General features: G+C 35.9%; 1 protein-coding gene across 4 annotated transcripts in view; it reads left to right on the top strand.

Moving 5' to 3' along the window:
* Lrrtm4 (leucine rich repeat transmembrane neuronal 4) overlaps positions 1–21,160 on the top strand; it is a 774,662-nt gene that overhangs the window by 234,387 nt on the left and 519,115 nt on the right. The gene's annotated exons all lie outside the window — the stretch shown is intronic.

The raw sequence follows: 21,160 nt of genomic DNA, 5'->3' as shown, positions 1-21,160 counted from the left end.
TGACTAAACATGGAGTGGGATGACAGCTAGGAAGACCCAGAGAATCTCCCATCTCTTTCATCTCAAGGCTGCATGTCGGTGGCCATGCCCAGCATTCCTTTTTAACCTGGATGCTTAGGGCTAGGGTTCAGGTCCTCATGAATGCATAAGTAGCACTCTTATAAAAGAAGCCATTTTCCCAGGCCCATGTCTTGCTTTTCTTAATGTTAATTGCTGGTCAGACATCAGATGAATTTGAATTATTCAATACAAACATGAATTCAGGATCATCACATGCTAGTATTTGCCATGGCAGCTCCCAGACTGTAGCCTACTATACAAAACAAGAGTGTGACAATGTTGAACAGTGTCCTATAAAGAGGTTTCAAGTTGTACTTGTGCTGGCCCAGCATCACTTCTGTGATGTTTTCACCAAAAGTCCAGGATACTTCAGCTGTGAAAAATGTCAGAGAAACACAAACTGTGTTGTACAAATAATGACAAGTACTGATCAGAGTTTTTTAAAAATATTAATATAAAGTTTTTGGAACTGCCATAGCTTGTGGGGATATAATGAGATAGGATAGAACAATGTAATGCAGCATACTGGATTGGATCTCAGACCTGAAAGGTTAATTAATGATCTAACTGGAAAAACTGTATTTTACTAAATTAGCTGAAAATACTGAATCAAACTTATCTCATTATTTCTTTTTTTTTAATTTTGACTTCACTAATATTTTGGATGCATATATGCTTGTGAGAGGGTGTCAGAGTCCCTCGAGCTGGAGCTACAAACAGTTGTAAGATGCCATGTAGGTGATGGGAATTTAACCTGGATTTTCTGGAACAGCAGCAGGTTTTCTTAACCTCTTACTTATCTCTCCAGCCCTAGCTCATGATTTCCACATGCATGCAACATTTTATGTCTAACATTTCATATAGAAAGTAAAAACAAATGGAAAATAGCAATTATGTGTTAATACCTCTCAGGATTCTGTAAAAGGCAATCAAATTTACCCTGGTTTTCAAGTATCACTCCTACAGATTGTCATGCCAATAAAACTTTAAATGGGAGTGTTCAAGAAAGAGATCCTCATCCTGTAAGATATTACCCATGTTTGAATTATAGTAACACTTCTGTACACTGAAAAGAAAAGTAAATATCACACAAATAAATCAATAATGCCTCTTTAAAAATAAATTAAGCTACACAATTTCAAACCATGTGATATTAAACAAAGAGATTATTAGATTTGGACTCTGTCCCTTGAAATGTTTCCTTCTATTTTCCAGGTGTCATTTTAACTTCCGGCAGGAAAATAACGTGATCCTCAGTAGACCCTTGGAAGTGCAGGGTCTCAATTTGCTGCTTCATAGAGTTTTCAGGTAGAAAATATTTCATTTCAGCTGCCTGTATTTGTCCATAAGAGCCCTATTTAACCATATAAAGCCTCGCCACTTCCCTACTGATTTAACATATACACACATTTTAATCAAAAGAAGAGCATAAGGAATTTAAAATGAAATGTCCCTTTAGAGAAAAAAATTGCAATAAAATCTTTTAGTTTGAGTAAATAAAATCCTCTACAGAAGGCAGAGTAAATCGTACCATGAATGTATAGTGAGCTTGTTTTTAGATCTGATGACATTTTTAAATTTATTTTGTAGCTCAGCAAGCAATGGTCAGTTCAAGGCATTTTATGTAGATGGGGAACAAAAATCAACCATTAAGTCAAGTTTATTAATTAAAAGTCAGACATGTGATTTATTTCCCAACCTCTCTTGAGACTGTGCCTTTTCAGTGAGCTGGCACTATCTAATTATAGAACACCCTTAAAACGCAAATGAAGAAATACACAAGGTGGGAGGATGGGTCACTTAGGTTAAGGGAAAGACTTGTTATCATAAAACATGTAGGGAAACCTTTTGGTTGTTGGGAGATAACAGGATTTGGGGTATTAAGTGGACAATAGTGATAAAAAGTTCTATGTAGAAGGAGAGGAAGGCTGCGTTCCTGCTGCCTGGCTCCCAGCCGCCTGGCTAGCTTATGCCCCCAAATAACAACACACAAATTGTATTCTTTTAAACACTACCTGGCCTATTAGCTCTATCCTCTTACTGGCTAATTCTCACATCTTGGTTAACTCATTTCTCTTAATGTATGTAGCACCAGGAGGTGGTGGCTTACCGGGAAAGATTCAGCATGTCTGACCTGGTGGCTGGCTCCTTGGCATCTGGCCTCACCTCCCTTCTTCCCAGCATTCTGTTCTGTCTACTCCACCCACCTAAGGGCTGGCCTATCAAATGGTTATGACACTTTCTTTATTAACCAATGAAATCAACACAAAACAGAAGACCCTTCCACATCAGTTCTATGTGTTGTTTAAAGAGAATCAGAAAAACGGTGTGGAAATATACAATTTTTGTGAGAGACAAAGGATGGATGATAATCTATTTCACTATATGGTGACTACCAATAGGTCTACTTAGCTATATCACATTCATGACTTTTTAATTGTTAGTTACATACTGATGTCAACAGCTATAGATTACAATTAGATTTCATATTTTGTAGCATGTGTCCCAACATAAATTTGCTTCTTTCCTACTATGTGAATGACTGTGTATTAAATATACACTGTCTTTTCTTATGTATTTATTCATGAAAATGCTCTAGATTAACCAAAGATTCTTAAAAAGCTGTTCTAAACATGTATCTAGTACATTCCCTTGTGTACTGATTTTAAAAAGCTATTTCTTATAATTTGATTTCTTTTATGAGTTCTAACTTCCATTTACTGGAAAAAATCTACAAAGAAAAGCATCAGATAGTTTACCAAGGGTGAACTTTTGGTAAAGATTTCCATGTGTGTTGACAGACTGTCCTTCAGAAAACAACAGACATTTCTAAGTCTACTCTTTATGATTTGTGAACTACCACACAAGTATGCAGGACCAGTCATTAATGTGCTGGTATGTTGTGCACTAGTTAACAATTGGTTGTTGCTTCAACATTCTTTTTATAAAATTGCAACACTTATCTTTTTCCTTTGTGTGTTGACTCTTATATTCTCACAATTGCTTATTGAATCTCTTAGAAGGTATTTTTGATTCTATTTTACTGAGCTTCATTCTTCCTAGTGTTGACCTAGGTCATTTCCTTTGATCTACACAAGAGGCTACTGGCCAGTTGTTTGAAATTTACTTTTACAACTTGGAAAATTAGTTGGATGTGGGTATCCAGGGCTGTAATCACACCTCTTGGGGAGTAGGGAAGAAAAAATCATATCTAAGTCTTCTTGGCTATGTGAGACTATCTCAGAAAACCAAACTAAAAGCCAATCAGCAAGAAAAACAACAAAATAAACTGAAATCGAGGTTTTATCCTATAGCATGTCCTATGCAAGGACAGAATCACTATTTGGCTGTTGGAGAAAGCCATACACTAAAGAGAAAAAAAAAAATACCAGCAAAGGCAGAGCGAGAGCCTGTGAAGGCTAGTTCCTGTGAGGGCTAGTTTCTTTCTTTCAATAATAATAATACTAATAATAACAATAATAATAATAAAGTTTTTAAAAAAGATTTTAGATTGCTTAGAGACATAGACCATCTGTTTGGAAATTAACCTCATACAAGTGAAAGTAAACTCTTTTAGTCTTTTCAGGTCAGAAAGTGGTTTATAGTTTAGGGCAAGGCTCCAGGCAGACTTCTGCTCCTTTGGCCTCAGGAAAAGTAGCTGAAAGGTCTCTATCCTGATTACTTTTAAAAGATAGTTTCTAGAACCTTGAGAAAGATAGGCCAGGGTTGTAAAATCTGAAAGAGGCTTTAAAAATATTTACATCTCAAAGGGCAGATAAAGGATTTACAATGGCATTACCTTTACAAAAGGAATTGTTGAAAACAGGGAGGTCAGAGGTCTCCAGTCAGTACAGAGCCTATTTGATGCTCTGTCCAGCTGAGGGGGAGAATTAGGTCTTTGGGGTCAGTCGCAATAACCAACAGTATTAAGAAAGAATCCTGTGGTAGAAATCATGGCAAAGATCTTTCAGAAAATTTGCCTTGATTTATAATTTGGTAAATTTAAAGTTACTGGAAAATTACAATGTAATATTAGCATAAAATGAGAAAATAGTCTAGGGTGTTTCTGTATGCAAATGTGTTACTTTTCTAATTGATAGTGCAATTTAAAGATTCCTTTGAGAGGCAGGGAGAGGAGCAGAGAAAAATGTAGAGCTCAATAAAAATCAATAAAAAATCCTTTAAAAAGTAGCAGCATGTAAATCACATTGCAAATTTCAAACTAATAGACTATATATGTATATTCACAAACATATATATAATGCATGCATGAGTGTGTGAAAGTATGCGTGTGTGTGTGCGTGTGTGTGTGTGTAATTCAAACACACATTCACTATTACTTAGATGTCCTTCTGAATTCCTCTTGGCTCCCCGTTTTCTGTGATTTGTATAGACAACTTCAGTGAGATACACCCAATGTACATGACCCAGTTTTTCACAGAGTAGAGAATAGTGCCTCTCTAGGAAGAAAAAGTTTCCCTTGCAATTTCCATTTCTGTAATTCCTAAAGCCTTCTACACAGAAAGTTTTCCTGTCCAGATGACTGTTGGCTCACTTATATTGACACAGGAAAGGGCGGCAGCCTGTTTTTGTTCTTTATCAGAAAGCCTCATGCTAAATAGAAATTTTATAATACTTAGAGCTCTTTTAACCAAGTTCAGATGATTGTCAGCTGATGGCCTTCATTGCAATTAAAGATGTCATGAGATTTCACAAGTCCAGAGATATCACAATGTTTCCATTTCTTAGACCAGCAAGAGTCCTTGCAGTTATGGTGTTGGAAGAACTGACTTTTTTTTTTTTGAGGGTATGCTATTGCTGATATGTGGGAGGAAAGACTGGGAACAAGAATACTACATATGCAATCTGTTAGTATTAGAAATGGCCTTGATGTTCCAAGAAAATGACCACAAACCCGAAGTGTTTGGAGAAGCCACCAGTTTTTTATTTCTGTGGAAGGGTGTATGGGTGTCCTTGAGGAATTAGGCAGGCATATTTTGTGGGTTACCACTGGGATTTTCTCTAATGGAGAAGGATGCTGTGCCTCATCTAAGTAGTTAGAATCCAACATGGTAAAGGAACTGACCATCCAAGTGCATCTTTTGGCAATATCTTGAGCAAATATTTTGATCTTAGAAAAATACAGACACGATTGATTTTAGCCAGATTGTATTTACGCATTTCTGTTCATTGACTGACTAAGACAGTTACAGCCTTCCTAGTAGCTATAGATAAAGAGTGATCCTGCACTAGGTCTGAAAGAAAAAGATAGGGAAAAATACATAAGAGAACTTCTAGAATAATACTTCTGAAGACAGGATGTAGAAGCAAGGAAGAATGCTTCCAATAGTTCCAGTGCCTGGTAGGCTGGTTCATTACTTAAAGCAGTTTTGATGAAAACATTCTCCAAACTTACTTCTCTGTACTCAGTTTCCTTCATAAAAGTTAGTTACTTTTATCCAAAGTAACCAACAGAACCAAAGAAAGACTGATTGCATGCTTCCTATCTTAAATTTGATAATTCTGTGTAATCTCATTTTCCGAAAGTCCTGTTATCAATCACAAGAACTCTCTTCTTAGGACTTATATTCCTGAGACTATTCAGCAAAGAAGTGTCTGACCTGACTCACTTGACTTGGTTTCTAGTGTCTTCAGTGTTTTAATATTGCCCCCTTAGCACTTGAAGATTAAAAATCAAAACAAGTACTGGCTTATTTGTTTTTGTTTTCTGTGTTTAATTATTTGGCTGAATGTATACATGTTTATATTGTGCTTGCTTCGTTTCCTTGAAATCACCTCCTCTGAAAGGGTAGGAAGTTCTCTTTCTTAACCATTGGACCACATCTCCATCTTCTCCCTAACCATTTGATGGTTCTAGGAATACCAGGTCACACCTCTTTCTTTTTTAAAATTAATTTAATTGCTATTTTTTAATTTATTTTTAATCTAGTTTAGATGATACTCATTGGATGACTGATTTCCCTTGAATTAGACAATATTTTGCAAAAGATTTAAGGCTTACCTAATGATCTGAAAATGATAGCCTGTTTAATTATCATCTAGATAACTCATTAGCTGTTTTTAACTTAAAGGAAAAATAACTGAAGCAATATGTTTATATTAACAAAAAAATTAATCAATTTTTTTTATTCTGAAAATTTAGAGTTGCTTTTCTGGGATTAGAAATTGAATCTCAGCCTGGAGTATGTGGGTGTGCACTCTGTCACCAGGCTGGCCTCCAGCTCTGTCAGTCTCAGGGTTTGAAACTGAAGTCCAAAGCAAATAATTAAAACTGTGCCTACAGATCTAAAATTATCTGGTACTGTCAATAAAATAAAATTGCATTTGCATAATTGTGTTGCCATCTTGTTGATGTGACTGAACCAAATTCAGTAGCAGCATTTATCCCGTATTGAAACAATCAAGAGTCCAGAAAAGGTTGAAATAGCACAGGAATCAGCAGGTCAGCTATATGTCATTGGGAAACTTTAATTGACACCTGGTTAATGTTAGGAAGAAATAGTACACTGCTGTAGAGTACATTTACAGCAAAAACTAGAGGGATAAACCAATGTTTGGGGCAAGGGATGGGACCGAGACATGCATGAAAGTCATAAAACCTTTCAAAGACACACCACATAGTAGAGTGACGCCTGAGGGTTTGGTGGAAGGACTGAACTCATCCACACTCCAATTCTGACAGCCTCTCCAGAGAAAGGAAAATAACATATTATACATCTTCTAGTCATTTTTCAAAGAAAGCAGAAAAAAATGTACTTACCCCCGGTATAGAGAAATGAGGGGTAAGGCTCTGCTTGTCTCATATCTAAACAAGACAGCCAGAGTAGGCGTTAAACAAAATTGATTGTTTCCATTCATTCATTAGACCCTTCTAATTTTTTTGAAACTTTATTTATTTACTTATTTACTTGCTTGTTTATATATATATATATATATATATATATATATATATATATATATATATTCTGTGTGTATGTATATGTGTATATATATATATATTCTGTGTGTATGTGAGCAGATAAATTCATGATGCTCATACAGTCACAGGACAAAGTTCTGGAGTTGAATCCTTTCTTCTACCAGGTAGGTCGTGGGGATGTACTCAGGTCCTCAGGATTGGTGGTGAGGGTCTTTACCCAATGAACTACCACATAGGTCTGACTTTCCTAAGTTTTCGTGAAATTGTATTTTGTAACAGATGAAAATCCCAAAGATTTTATATCTGGATTTCGTATGATTTTCATCTGTGTCTAATTTATATCTTGGGCCTATAACTGTGTGAGCAATACCTTCCTAAATGCTTCCTCAGAGGGCTTCTATGAATTGCATTTGAGTGGAAGCTCTTCACAACACAAATAGTCAATATCCCATTCTACATTGCTGGCTGTATCTCCACAGCTGGGGTTTTATACATACAGTGGGGCTGGAGAGAATGCTTAGTAGATGAAAATATTTGTACCGATTTAGGTTTCCAACATCCATGTCAGGTGGCTTTCAGACTTCTCTAACTCCAGCTCCAGAAATCCAATACCTACTTCTGGCCTTTTTCACACACAGGTGACATACACTCTTCAAGCCACACACATGTATACACAAATAAAGACAGCAGTAAATTTTAAAAATAAAACAAGTGCTTCATAAGTGTTGACCCACTTGGTGTTCAAAATGATTTGATAATAGAGACAGGCAACAGTCTCCTACAATTTAATGGCATGCAAATGAGGGTTTTAGTGAGATGTAAATGCTAATAGGACTCAATCCACCTGTTCCATACACTTTTCTGGCCCCAAAGATTAAGCCCACTTATTCTCCTTGAGCGCTCAGCTCCTGGGTGCCCTCTATTAGGCAATTTTCCCTAGCCTCGGATTCTACTTTACCTCTTAAACCAGCAGAAAGCAAAAATAGTAAAACACACACACACAAATTAAAAAACAAAACAAAACGAAAAACAGTACACACAGAGAACCTAGCAAAAGCCAAAAGGCTTTTAAGTTTTTTGTTTCTACCTTACAGTCTAGCATGCTTATTTAGGGAAATGTTTTAAGGACAAATATGAATTCAAGAGGTCCAAGTAATTTAAAGTCTATTGCTATGATTTTTCTGTGTGTATGTGCATGTTTGTGTGTATGAAAGTACATCTGTAACTATGCTCTCCAGGCTGACTTGTGAACATGGGTCTCTTGAAGGTCTTGTATTTTCCAAGTAGGCTAGGCTGCCTGACTGGAAAGCCACAGGGATTGTTCTGTTTGTGCCTCTTTAGTACTGATATTACAAGCGTGTACCACCACGCCAGACTTCATTTTATGTGTGTTCCAGAGATTGTACTTATGGCTTTGTTCACTTAATGGCAATCATTTGAACAACTGAGATATTTATCCAACCCAAATCATTGTTACTTATTCTGCACAATTTACTAATACTAAAAATATAGTTAGTTGTGCTGTTCTGGCAAGGTATGGAGGTGTTGACACAGTGGCTGTAAACCCCTAACGTGCTTTCCTATAGCAACTGTGGGGACTCAGATCAGGAGAAGCCTTTGCTGCTACTTCAGACAATAGATTAGTGACAGATGTTTTATGTTTGGCTGAAGGAACACAGACAAAAGTAACAGACTTTCTATTCTTGTGAGACCACGACCAAAATGAGCCGTTGTTCCCCTTCCAGACAGCTGCTATCAAACTTGCAGAACCTTGACTTGATGTGGAGCATGCCCTGCACTAGGACGAGGCTCCAGCAGTCTCTGAGGCAGCCTGACCTTCACTGCCAATCCTCTCTGCCCTCAAACCAAGGGAGGCTCCCTTTTCTTTCTCTGAAAACTCATCTGTTAAAACCAGCATTTGCACAATCAAAGGGATAAGCTCCTGGAGTTTCTGTAATTCGCTTCATTTTGTATTTATAACTATCTTTCCCCATTTTATGTAAGCAATATTTTTTCTTTGTGGATGAATTTTTAAAAACAGAAAAAATTGAATCTGTGGATGAAGTGGTCCATGTTAACATTGTACCCCATGTTATACTCTCAAACATACTTCCCCTACAATCAAATTCATAACCAACATACAGACTTTGGTACCTTTTTTTTTTTAAACAGGGTACTAGCTAATAAAAAATGTATCTCAAATCTAAATGTTTAAAATTTGAATAAGAAGTTATGCAAAAGAACACATAGTAGATATTTTGATGTTTTCTCTCCATATGTTATTTGTCATAAGGATGCAACTTTTTAAATCTATCAAAAAGTCAGTCGTGCCCTATGCATAAATAAATGAGTGAGACTTATAAAAACAGGAATGTGTGGGTTCAGGTTTCAACTTCACCCTTATTCTTATTTTAATAGCTGCATAAACTTCCATGCTGTTAAGAAGGCATGGCTCATTTAAATCTTTTGCTCCCATAAGACATTCTTTGTGCTTCAAGACTTTTGTTATTTTAAAAATTGATTGTCAAGTATTCCAGTAGGCATTGTACTCAATGCAGCAACTACTGTCTCTAAAGCTAGCGTCTTAACTACCAAGTCTTTCAGACTGCTTAGAGGAGCAGTCCATCATCTTACTGATCCAGGCTTACATGGGCTTCAGCTAGATCTACTGCCTGTCTAAGTCAACAGTGTTTCAGTAGACATTAGTGCCAACACATCCATTGATGAACAAGTTTTTTAATAGCCAACTCTGTATAATATTTTGCAAACGTTATGTTTCTGTTCTCTTATAATGTTTGGATGACAGCCACTGATCTCTTTTTATGTATGTGTGTGTGTGTGTGTGTGTGTGTGTGTGTGTGTGTGTGTATGTATAGGGTGCCTGAGTATATAGGTTTTTGCTTAGATGAAGTCACACATCCTTGCAGGTGTATGTGCATATAGAAGTCCCAGGTTGTAGACAGGAATCATTCTATGTCACTCTTCCACCTTGTTCTTTGATGCAGGGTCTCTCAAAGAAATATAGAGCTCATTGATATGTCTGGTCTCGCTAGCCTGCCTGCTCTCGGGGATTCTCTATTTCCATGTTCCAGGACTGGAATAATAAGCAGGCTGTTTTGCCTACCTGGTACATAAAGGGTTCTTTGGAACCTGAACCGCAGTCCTCATATTTGCTTAGTAAGGGCTTTAACCACTGAGGCTTCTTCCCTGGCCTGGATGAATATTTTACACAGCTTAGAAGGTGGCTATCATTTCTTTTAAGGTTTCACATTCTCTAAACCTAAATCTTAAGGATGGAAAAGCATAGACCGACATTTTTCAGTCCACTCTTCCTGGATAACATGCCCGTTTGGTTTTACACAGTAAGTGTTTACAATCTAACACTATTTATTTGGACTGCACCCAGCTTTCTATGCTCCATTTAGGAAACATTGGGCCAAGCTTGTTAAAGCAACTTAATTTCTGCCTCCTCCTCTTGTGTTCATTTGGTTTCCTGACAGATACATTAACAGACAAGATTGCTGGTGTTCAGTTACTTGTTTGACAATTCTCATTACCCAAGCCAGGAGACACAGGATTTGACAAGGTGACAGTAATGATTTTGAGATTATGGTTAAGATTTCTTTTGCAGTTGTCCTGGTAATTTCTTTGGTTTTTAATTTTGCTTGTTAAGGTTGGAGTCTGGTATTTCAGGAGCTGTAAAACCTTACTGAACTAAACTGTCCCCATGCCAAAATGAAACAGACCACAATAGAAATTTTACACATGGAGAAACAAAAGTTGGCTTCCAAATTTTTTTTGCCTTAAATGAAGGAATATTGATGCAAATGTGTTGTGGTAATAGAATTCAGGAAGTGGAGGGAGATAAAAGAGAGAGGGAGAAATTTAATAGGTTTTTTTGTCTGCATCTACATAATGTGGATCAGATGACTTTATCTGAGCTGACAGAACAAGGACTTAAGTATGTCATTTAAAATGAAAAAGATGATGAAGAAATAACTGCTAAAAAAGCTCACAGAATGAAGGACAATAAAAACTAAGCCTTCAGACTCAGAGTTAGCCAGTTGATTGTTGTTTAAATCTTGAAATAAAAACACAAGATACTAGTATCTTATTTCTAATTATAGTTATATTATCATATTAAACCTAAAGGAGCAGCATTGTTTTCCTCCAGATTAGAAGTAAAAAAAAAAAAAATAACTCAGCAATTAGTGGAGCTTGATGCTTTTGCAGAAAAGCCTGGTCCTAGTATGTGCACAGTGGCTCATGGTTGTTTGTAACCCCAGGCCCAGAGCATCAAAACCTGCCTTCTGACCTCCACAGGTACACAAGTAAAATAAATCTAAAATTAAAGAAATTCCATGTCTTTTTATTTCCATGATATCACTCACTAGCCTTACATCTATAAAATGAGTTTGATTTTTTCATGATTGAAAAGCAAACCGCTACATTTCACAAGTATTTTATTACTATATCACAGGCCTTTTACTAGAGTACCAAATAATATTCCAAGCAAAAATAAATCTATATGGTAGAAGTGATATTGTGTGAATAATAATATTACTGGGTTTTCTCTTCTATTTTTATTATTTACAATACATTTTAAATATAAATATAATTTGATTATATTCTTCTCCTTCCACAAGTCCTCATTGATCCTCTCCCATTCTTTACCCACCCAACTATTTTTTCAAGAAATAAATAAAACAAAATATAACAAGAAAACCCCCAAAACAATAAAAACAACCCACCAAATTCTAACCAAATAAAAACATTCTTTAAAAAAAAACCTGTGGAGTCCATTATATGTTGGTCAACTCTCCTGACCATGAGGCTTGTTCTACATACTCAGTGTCACTCAATTGAAGAAAATTTAGTTTTTTCCTCTCCCAGAAGCTATAAGTGACAGTTGAGTGGTTAACCTATACTTTTGTGGCTAGGTTTGAATTCATGTATGCATGCATTCATACATTTTTTTAAAATATAACAAAGTAATACATAATAAGGTAAAACAAAAACTATTATATCTAAATTAGACAAGAAAAACCATCAGAAGGATGGAAAAGAGCCCAAGAGAAGGCACAAGAGTCAGAGATGCACTTGTTTATACAGTCAGCCATCCCATAAAAGCACTAACTGGAAGTCATAATGAAAATGCAGAGGAGCTGGTGCAAGTCATGCGGGGCTTGTGCATACTGAATCAGTCTCTGTGATTGCATATGAGCTTTGCTCATGATGATTGAGAGGGTCTTGTTTTCCTGGTGTCCTCCATCCCCTCTGGTTCTTATATTCTTTTGGCCTCTTCTTCACTGGGGTACCCTGTGCTCTGCAAGAGGGATTTGGTGAAGACATTGCATGTAAGATGAACTGTTTCAACATAACTCAGTCTCTACCTATTGTATGACTGTTGGTCCTTATATTTGTTCTCATATATAATGCTGCATAATGATGGCTGAACTAGGTTCTTATTTATGATGATAGCAAAATGTAATTAGAAGTCATTTTATCCCTCCTTTTTAATTCCTTCAGGGACTTGTTTGCTTGCTTTGTTTTGTTTTGTTTTGACCAGTATTATCTGGTTTTACCTTATGTCCTAGCATGGTCTTGGTCAACCAAGCAGTGTTGGCTATGGCTTCCCTCTCATAGAGTGGCTTTAAGTCAAAACAGTTGTTGATTAGTGACTATCACAATCTCTGTGCTACCATTGACTTAGCATATCTTGGAAGTTGCTGCAATCAATGACCATGACCCAAAGAGCTTAAGGCAGAAAGGGTTTGTTTTAAGTTCTAATAAAAGAGAAACAGAAGACATAGCATGATGGCAGGAACAGGAAGCTGGTTAATCCCATTTTTATCTACACACAAGAAGTAAGGTAAAGCTATAAGCACCCAAATCCAACCCCAGTTAAATATTACATCAAGGCTCTACATCCAAAGGTTCCAAATTTACCCAAATAGTGCCGCCAACTAAAGATGATGTGTTCAAATATATGAGTCTAATAAAGACATGTTTCATTCAAGCCACAATAATATGTAACACTGAATTATTAATTTAAATAAACAGATAAATATCATGAATAAGACTAAGGGCATATACTCTACTTGCAAATAACATGAATTAGATACTCAGGGTCCAAATTGGGTAACTTGCAATTGTCTCTTACTCCAACTCAGGAGATCCAATGATTCACCTACTTCCCCTGGCCTATGTGGACACTTTTAAATTTGTCGAGCACACACTTATATAAGTACATACCCACAAAAATATTAATATAAATCTAAATTAAAGTTATATGTAGGATAAAAATTGTGCTAGTAAGCCTCATAAATCTTGGATATTAGGTGGAGAAATATGAGAAGTAAAAGTGGAGAATAATTCCTAGTATAGAAAATTTTATTTCAACTTGCAATCTGCTCATTTTTGATATAATCACATTTTAATACTCATAATAGACTACAAAAATTAGGAGAGGTGGATATAGCTGCTTTTCAGAAAAGTCACAGGAGTCATCAAGGCTACTTGATCTTACCTTTACATGAGTAAGAGCATATTGGCTGGAGGAGCGGAAGGACCTCCCGCAACACCATTCCTACAACAAGAGCATTTGCAATTTTATCCCATCAATCCCAATTCACTGTTTGACGTTTTACTCTCCACTCTCTGTTTCAATACTTGCTACCTTAATTGAATGAAGTAAAGATATTTTTAAAGCAATATGACTTCCCTGCAGCCTTTACATTGAAGGTGTTTTCTCATATTCTGAGTTGGGACAGTATCACCATCACACTATCATTGGGTTTTTAGCAATTGGTTTCAGTTTAATGCTTTGGGGAGGAAAGGATAAGATTTTAAGGATGTATCACCTGGTAAAGTTGGATGATTATTTCAAAACTACTAGGGTCACATTTGAGAAATATTTGAAGGATGTCAATTCCCTGTGCTTCAGTTGTGGCAAAATAATAACTATCAAGTTTAAGGGTCTTGTAAGATGGGAATAATTTGCAATATCCACTAGCCATAGTGAATTGTTGAAAACTTGTGTGGAGGAGTGCAGTCTCACGTGAATATGAGCCATGCACCCCACACCCTGCCATTCTACATGCCATATACAGCATTACCTGGAAGTACTGTACGATGCAAAGGCTATAGATTTTCATTCCTCTTTTCATATACTAAAAGGTAGTGGACAGTTACTTTCAAAAAATGTTAGGACCTGAGATTTTGCTTGTGTATATTATCAGACAAACAACTAACAAAAATATTGGAAAATTGAGCTTAATTCTGAACACCCATATATCTAAACAGATAAACAAATGAGGGTGCACTTGTACAATGAAATTCATAGTATGCAGACATGTAGGAAACATTTATATGGTCACACAAACATAGTTACATACAAGTAGGAGAAATGACTGGATGGGTAAGAACATCTGTTATCTTTTAGAGGATCAGAGTTCAGTTCTCAGCACATGTTAGGTGGGACACAACCATCTCTAACTCCAATATCACAGCCTCTAACATCCTCTTCTGGGGTCTGTTTACACTTGCACACACAGGTCCACATACCTATGTGTGTGAATACATTCATGAATGCATGCACACATACACATACTTTTTACATATAAGCAAAATAGAGATATATGATTCAGTTTATATACCGAAGTGTATTTAATTATTCTGGGTTATTTATGCTTTTGGTATGTATATAAGAATTAGTTGTAATGATTTTACTAATACAATTTTCCATCTTTAAAAAGCGCAGTCTTATTATTTTAGTGTAAAATATAAATTAGATGATTCTAGTTATATGATTAAAGCATAAAATGGAATATTTTGATTATGCTAACACTTAAGACATTGCTCAAAAAATACAACATTCACAATTCTTTGTGAAGTAACTTATCAAAAAATCATCTTATCAACTATTAGTAACATAACAGAGCAATAATTTAGAGTTAACCAGAAGCACATGGGTCTGCAATGAAAATTAAAACATGTACTGACTGTCAGTGCTATGTATGTTGAATATAAAGCACTAAGAATTACTTGTGCCTAAAGCAATTCATTTGGTATAATATGTACATACTTTGGAATAATTTTAAGTTTTAATAAATGAAGTACAACATAGGGGAAAAGAGTTTACTACAAAATATTTTGTCATACAACCAATTATAAAACTACTGCTTAGATTAAAACTTGGCTCGGCAAATATGTAGAGTTAGAAAAATGGTTATAAGGCTAATATTTAAACATTTTGAAAATTTAAAATAAACTTCAGAATATCTTCTTTTAAATATTCTTAGAGTACATGGAGGCTGGGTGTAGTAAGTGGCTTCTTGTTCATCCCAGCTGCCCAGACCGGAAATAACCACACAGAAATTATATTACTTAAATCACTGCTTGGTCCATTAGCTCTAGCTTCTGATTGGATAAATCTTACATATTAATTTAATCCATTTTTATTAATCCCTTTATCGCCACATGGCTGTGGCTTACCTGGTAAAGTTTCGGCATCTGTCTCTGGCGTGGCTGCATTGCTTCTCTACACTCTGCTTCCTTTCTCTTCATTTTAGTTTGCCCTACCTAGATCTACTCTACCCTATCACAGGCCCAAAAGTACTTCTCTATTAACCAACGGTATTAAAAGCATACAGAGGGGAATCCCACTTTTGCTGGGTACGTGGATCTGTGGTAAAATCACTTGCTCTATAAGTGTGCTTGCCCAAGTTCTGATTCCTAGCATCCATGTAAATCTAGACATTAAAATGCCCACACAACCTTGGCATATCATGAGACAGAGAAAAGAGAACAATGGGTCCAGAGAGATAGCCAGCCTTGGATGAAAACAATCAGATTTACATTCAATGAGAAACTCTTTTTCATGGTAACTTTTATAAATAATTCTTGCACACACACACACACACACACACACACACACACACACACACACACAGTTTCTAAATATTGCCCCTGTTCAGTCTGTATGTGACTTCTATGTGTGTTTTTAGGATTGACCACTTAGTATAGGGTAACAAGTTGGTGTGTTTGTTCCTGGAAAAAAACTACATTTCTGACCCTCAGAATTCCTTCGTTGCTTGTAGTTATTTGTGTAAAGTTGAAGCTTCAAGGGCTTTCTTCAATCAACTTTGGCATATCTATTGTTGTTGTCATTGTTCAGATCATATTTAGATTTAAGTAGGCATGTTTATGAGATGTTATGGGTGTTACTAGGAGATATAGTCTCACAGCAAACTCCCTGATCCGCTAACTGATAATACATGTATTCACACACACACACACACACACACACACACACACACACACACACACACACACATATATATATATATACACACACACACACACACACAGTTTTAAGAAAATTTCCATTTGGATGGAAAAAAAGTCCTTCTGAGAATAAAAGACACCTTAATAGCAATTCCAACATCAGTAAAAAAAAAAAAAACATTTTAAAAGAAGGTGTTAGTTTGATGAGTAGTTCCAGCTTCTAGTGGCAACACAAACACACTGATGCTCAAAGGGCCATGTGAGACATTAGGCATCAGAATGAATATGAACCAGTGTTTGTTAACAACCCCTTTTCATACCCACAATATAGAGACTATGTACCCACTTGTTTCTTATTTAATCCTCACAGCAACATGGCAGGAGGATTTTGATTTTAAACATGAAATATTTACTTTTCTAACAACTGCATCAGAGAGTATCTGGAATGTCACTTTTAACATTTTGAAACCCATTTGCAGATATTTCCACTTGCTAATTATAAGTTTCAGTGATTTAAACAAAACAAAAATTTAGTAATGCAAATCAGCTTAAAATTTTTGGTGCCACCAAGAGTTACATATTGATTATTTGGTCAAATAAATAAAAAGAGTCAGACACTAGACTGGGGTGAATGAAGAAAGAGGACATTGTGACTCCATAGTTTCTGTGCGCCTTTGGAATACTTTTTATTACTTTAAATTTAGAATGCAGTTCGGATGTCTTTGATGGAGATTTTACTGCCTCACTATGAATTTGCACTGATAACTAGAAAAGTATGTCTTCATTTCTATCCATTCCTTTCTGGCTTCTCTGATGCATGGAAAATGAGCTCATTCCTGCTCAGCTCTCTCTTTCTACCTAGATGACATAGAATCTCAGGACCTATGTCTAAAATAGTTTTTAAATGGTTTTCTTTTTTGCCTCTTCTCATTCCTGGTGAGTCTTCCATGACACTCATATTTTAAGAAGTTGCTAGGCAATATCTTAACTTTTATTTCTTGCAGTGACTTAGCTGTTCCGTATTACTGTTAAGTCACAAGCCGAGGTTATAGACACAAACTATGGGATATCTATCTGGAATTTGAAAATTCTCCATACCCCAATAATGATCAAGTTTAATATGAAGAGAATAGGATAGAATTCATCTACTGTTCTACTAGCAAAAGTTCTGGCAAATAATTGAAACATGGGGAGAAATATAATTACAGGAATAGGTTGCCAGCTGCCTCCTGCATTCCTATGATGTCTCCTGGGACAGAACAAAAGTGATTGCTATTATACTCAGTATCTCAGAGGGACATTAATGTGACAGATTTAGCAATCAGTTTCTTATTTTGTATCAAGTTGTGTTAATAAAAAGGATGACTCTGGTAATTTGGGAAACATTACATTTTGTTAATAGTAATTACAGCTGAATTCAGTCTCAGTGAATGACATACAGAAATCTTCCCAAGACACATAATACACATGTGTAAAGCTTTTGATGGTATTGTTATCTGTAGACTATTTTCTAATAGTATTTTAAGATAGACATGCCTACTTAAATTGTTTGTGACAATTTAGTCTGTTCATCATGATGTTACATTTTTCAAAACAAAAAAAGGAAAACAAAACTAAAAGGTATTAACATTTAAAAGGATAAAGTATACAAGCACAGATATTATTTTCTTACATGGTTGTTTAAGCATGAATCATTGAACAAAAGATCAATCCTTAATATCTTATAAAGTACCTATTTCAGAGTATATTCAAATATGTGAAGTGATTTTTTTCTATTACTGGCTTATATTTATGTGCTTAACCCCAGGTGGATTGAACAATGAAGTCAGCCTCAGAGGAGATGTTCAGTGGCTTGATCAACTTGTTTGTAAAGTAAATAATGACAAAATCCATCCTTGTAAATATAAAGAGATTTTCCTTTCCTTACAACCAACTGCTATTATTAAATAATAGTATTTATTCTTTGAAAATTTCATACATGCACACAATTATAAATTAATTTGCTTCTCACACTGCTTTCCTACAGGTCTGCTCATATTCCACAACACATTCCCTTATTGATTTAAAATACTTAAAAATTAATACCCCACTGAGTTCAATTAGTTCAGCTCATACGTGAATGGGTAAAGGGCTATCCACTGGAGCATGGGCAACCTACCAGTTGCCACACTTCCAAAAAACAATATCTCACCCTACCTTAGCAACCATCAGTTGTCAATAGCTCTACAGCCAAGATTAAGGCCTAAGGATGTTGGAACCTTGGCTGTTTTGATTTTGTTCAAGACTTTCGTAGGTATCCAGACTTGCTATGAAGTTTAGGGTGCACCTTTCATGCCAGAAAGCAACTCTCCACAGCTGTCATATCTCCAGAATTTACACTTTTTCTATCCTCTCATGATGTTCCATGAATCTTGGTCAGGACTTGAAACACAGCTGGACCACCCATGCCCTTCTTGTCACTTGTCTTAACACTCACCAGTTGACAGTCTCTCTACATCACCACCACATAGAGCTCAAAGAGATTTCTTGGATCAAAGTTGAGAGCAGCACAAATCTTTGGGTTTAAAACTGAATATTATAATTCTCGTTTACATCTATTTTTTTTAAATTACTGGGATTGCAGTTTTCATCTTAAAAGAAAAGACACACACACACAGAGAAACCCTGCCTCGAAAAACCAAAAAAAGAAAAGAAAAGAAAAGAAGGCACAGGATATCACATAATACAGATGACTAAATGGTAAGAACATTCAAGTTTGCATATTGAACAAATGTCTATGATTTCTTTCCAAGAACTAGTAACAATCAATAAGTAATGACATGCATGACGAGGTCTGATGTACAGAAGAAATAGCTAACCGTTACTGAGGACCTCCTATATGCTACACACTCTGAAGGGCAGACATGATCCTTATAAAGTTTCCTTCATTACTCTATTAGGTGCAATATACAACAAATCCTATATCACTAAAGAAAATTGAGCTACTTTTCAATCAAATAATATTAAAATTGCACATCTAGTATTTGGTAGAACTTGGGCACAATCCTATCTTTAATGGTTAAAATCATTTTTGATAATATTGTTTTCTTCTCTAAGTATTCTGAACAAAGTAAGAAAGATGTTTGTTGTCGGGCAGTGGGGGCACACAGTTTTAATTCCAGCACTTGGGAGACAGAGGCAGGTGGATCTCTGTGAGTTACGTCGAAGCCAGCCTGGTCTCCAAAGCTAGTTCTAGGACAGGCTCCAAAGCTACAGAGAAAAACCAAAAAAAAAAAAAAATAGAAAGAAAAAAAGAAATATGTTTGTTTCCACTGGCACAGATGTATCTGAAGCTTAATACAAATTCTCTAGTTTTGATAAGAATTTTGATTAAAGACAAAGGTTTGTAGATAACTTTAGCAAATTAGATACAAAATCGCATCACAATACAATAGTTTCTAACATCATTTTCATGTACTTTCTCAAATGTATGATCTTCAAATAAACTCATAAAAATCATCTTTATCTCACATATTGTCCTTATATTCGTTGTCAATGTACTGTGACGTTTCCACATAGCTGTCAAGCTGTTTTCTTTGAAAGGTCAAGAGTGTTTCTTTTCAATGAGCTAGCTGTAAGCTCTCCCGGATTCCCTACTTTCTAGAATCAGAATAGATATCTTCCAATAAATAATAGAATTTTCAGCTAGATAAGCTTTTATTTCTCTTCCACTCCATTTTAGCACAAAAAGGACAAAAAGGGAAAATATTTACCTACCATACAAAGAGAATCACCATCCCAGTTCTTAGAATTAACATGAAATTTTATTTTAAAGATACATCCAATGTTCATTTGTGTACATGTGTGTGTGTGTGCATGTGCGTGCATGTGTGTGTGTGTGTGTGTGTGTGTGTGTGTAAACAGCATTATGTATAGGTGTTCAAAGAGGCCAGAAGATAGTGTTGGATTTCCCAGAGCTGGAGTTCTAGGTAGTTGTCAATTGCAGTGTTAGGGATAGAACCTGGGTCTCCAGGAGCAGTGATAAATAATTTTAAACACTGACACAATTCTTTAGCCTCCAGATATTTCTTGTTAAAAACTAATTTTCATAAAATGATTGAGGAGAATTTTCATATCAGTGCAGAAGAGAAATAAAATCAAAATTAAAACATCAACAACAAAACAAACAATAGTAGATGGATGACTAATGACAGAATCGAGATGTATATCTTCACTGCTTCACAAAATTGTGGAGGGGAGTGAGGTGCAGATCTCTCTCTCTCTCTCTCTCTCTCTCTCTCTCTCTCTCTCTCTCTCTGTCTCCCTTTGTCTCTCTCACTCCCCTCTCTCTCTTCTTTTAACTTGGGATCACACAAAGTGAGCAGTTGTCATTCCATTCATTTCATTTGGACATAGAACTCCCAGAGAAGAAAGGAAATCCTTTGGCAAACTCAAGTTCCATGTGAGACAGGAAAGAGTTTTCTCAGCCTCTTATGTTACAGCTTTCTATATCCATGTGAGAAAATAAATACTCAAAACACAAGTAAGAAGAGTATGTGAGGAATGGTGACTCAGTTTCCTATAGGACTCTCAAGGAAGTCAGAGCAGCCAATTATGTGCAAACTCAGGTCTTCAGGCTTGGAACTGAGCACCTTACTCTCCGAGCCACCTTGGTTTATGCTGTTCTACCAATTTAAGAATGGTACTTTGTGAAAGAGGTGAAACATAATAATATTTCTCTTACTGGACAAAGTATGTGTGAATCAACCATTCCACAAAAAGAAATTAATGTTAGACATTGAACATGTTGTTTACCAAGTTTAGCGCATATACTGTTCTCAAAACAGTGCAGAATCATACACCATAAAGGATATTGAAATAAAATAAAACACT

This window comes from Microtus pennsylvanicus, chromosome 8 (assembly GCF_037038515.1).
Source record: "Microtus pennsylvanicus isolate mMicPen1 chromosome 8, mMicPen1.hap1, whole genome shotgun sequence".
NCBI classification, from domain to species: Eukaryota; Metazoa; Chordata; class Mammalia; order Rodentia; family Cricetidae; genus Microtus; species Microtus pennsylvanicus.
The sequence above is the reverse complement of the archived record's forward strand: the minus strand, read 5'-3'. Positions and strand labels throughout refer to the sequence as shown.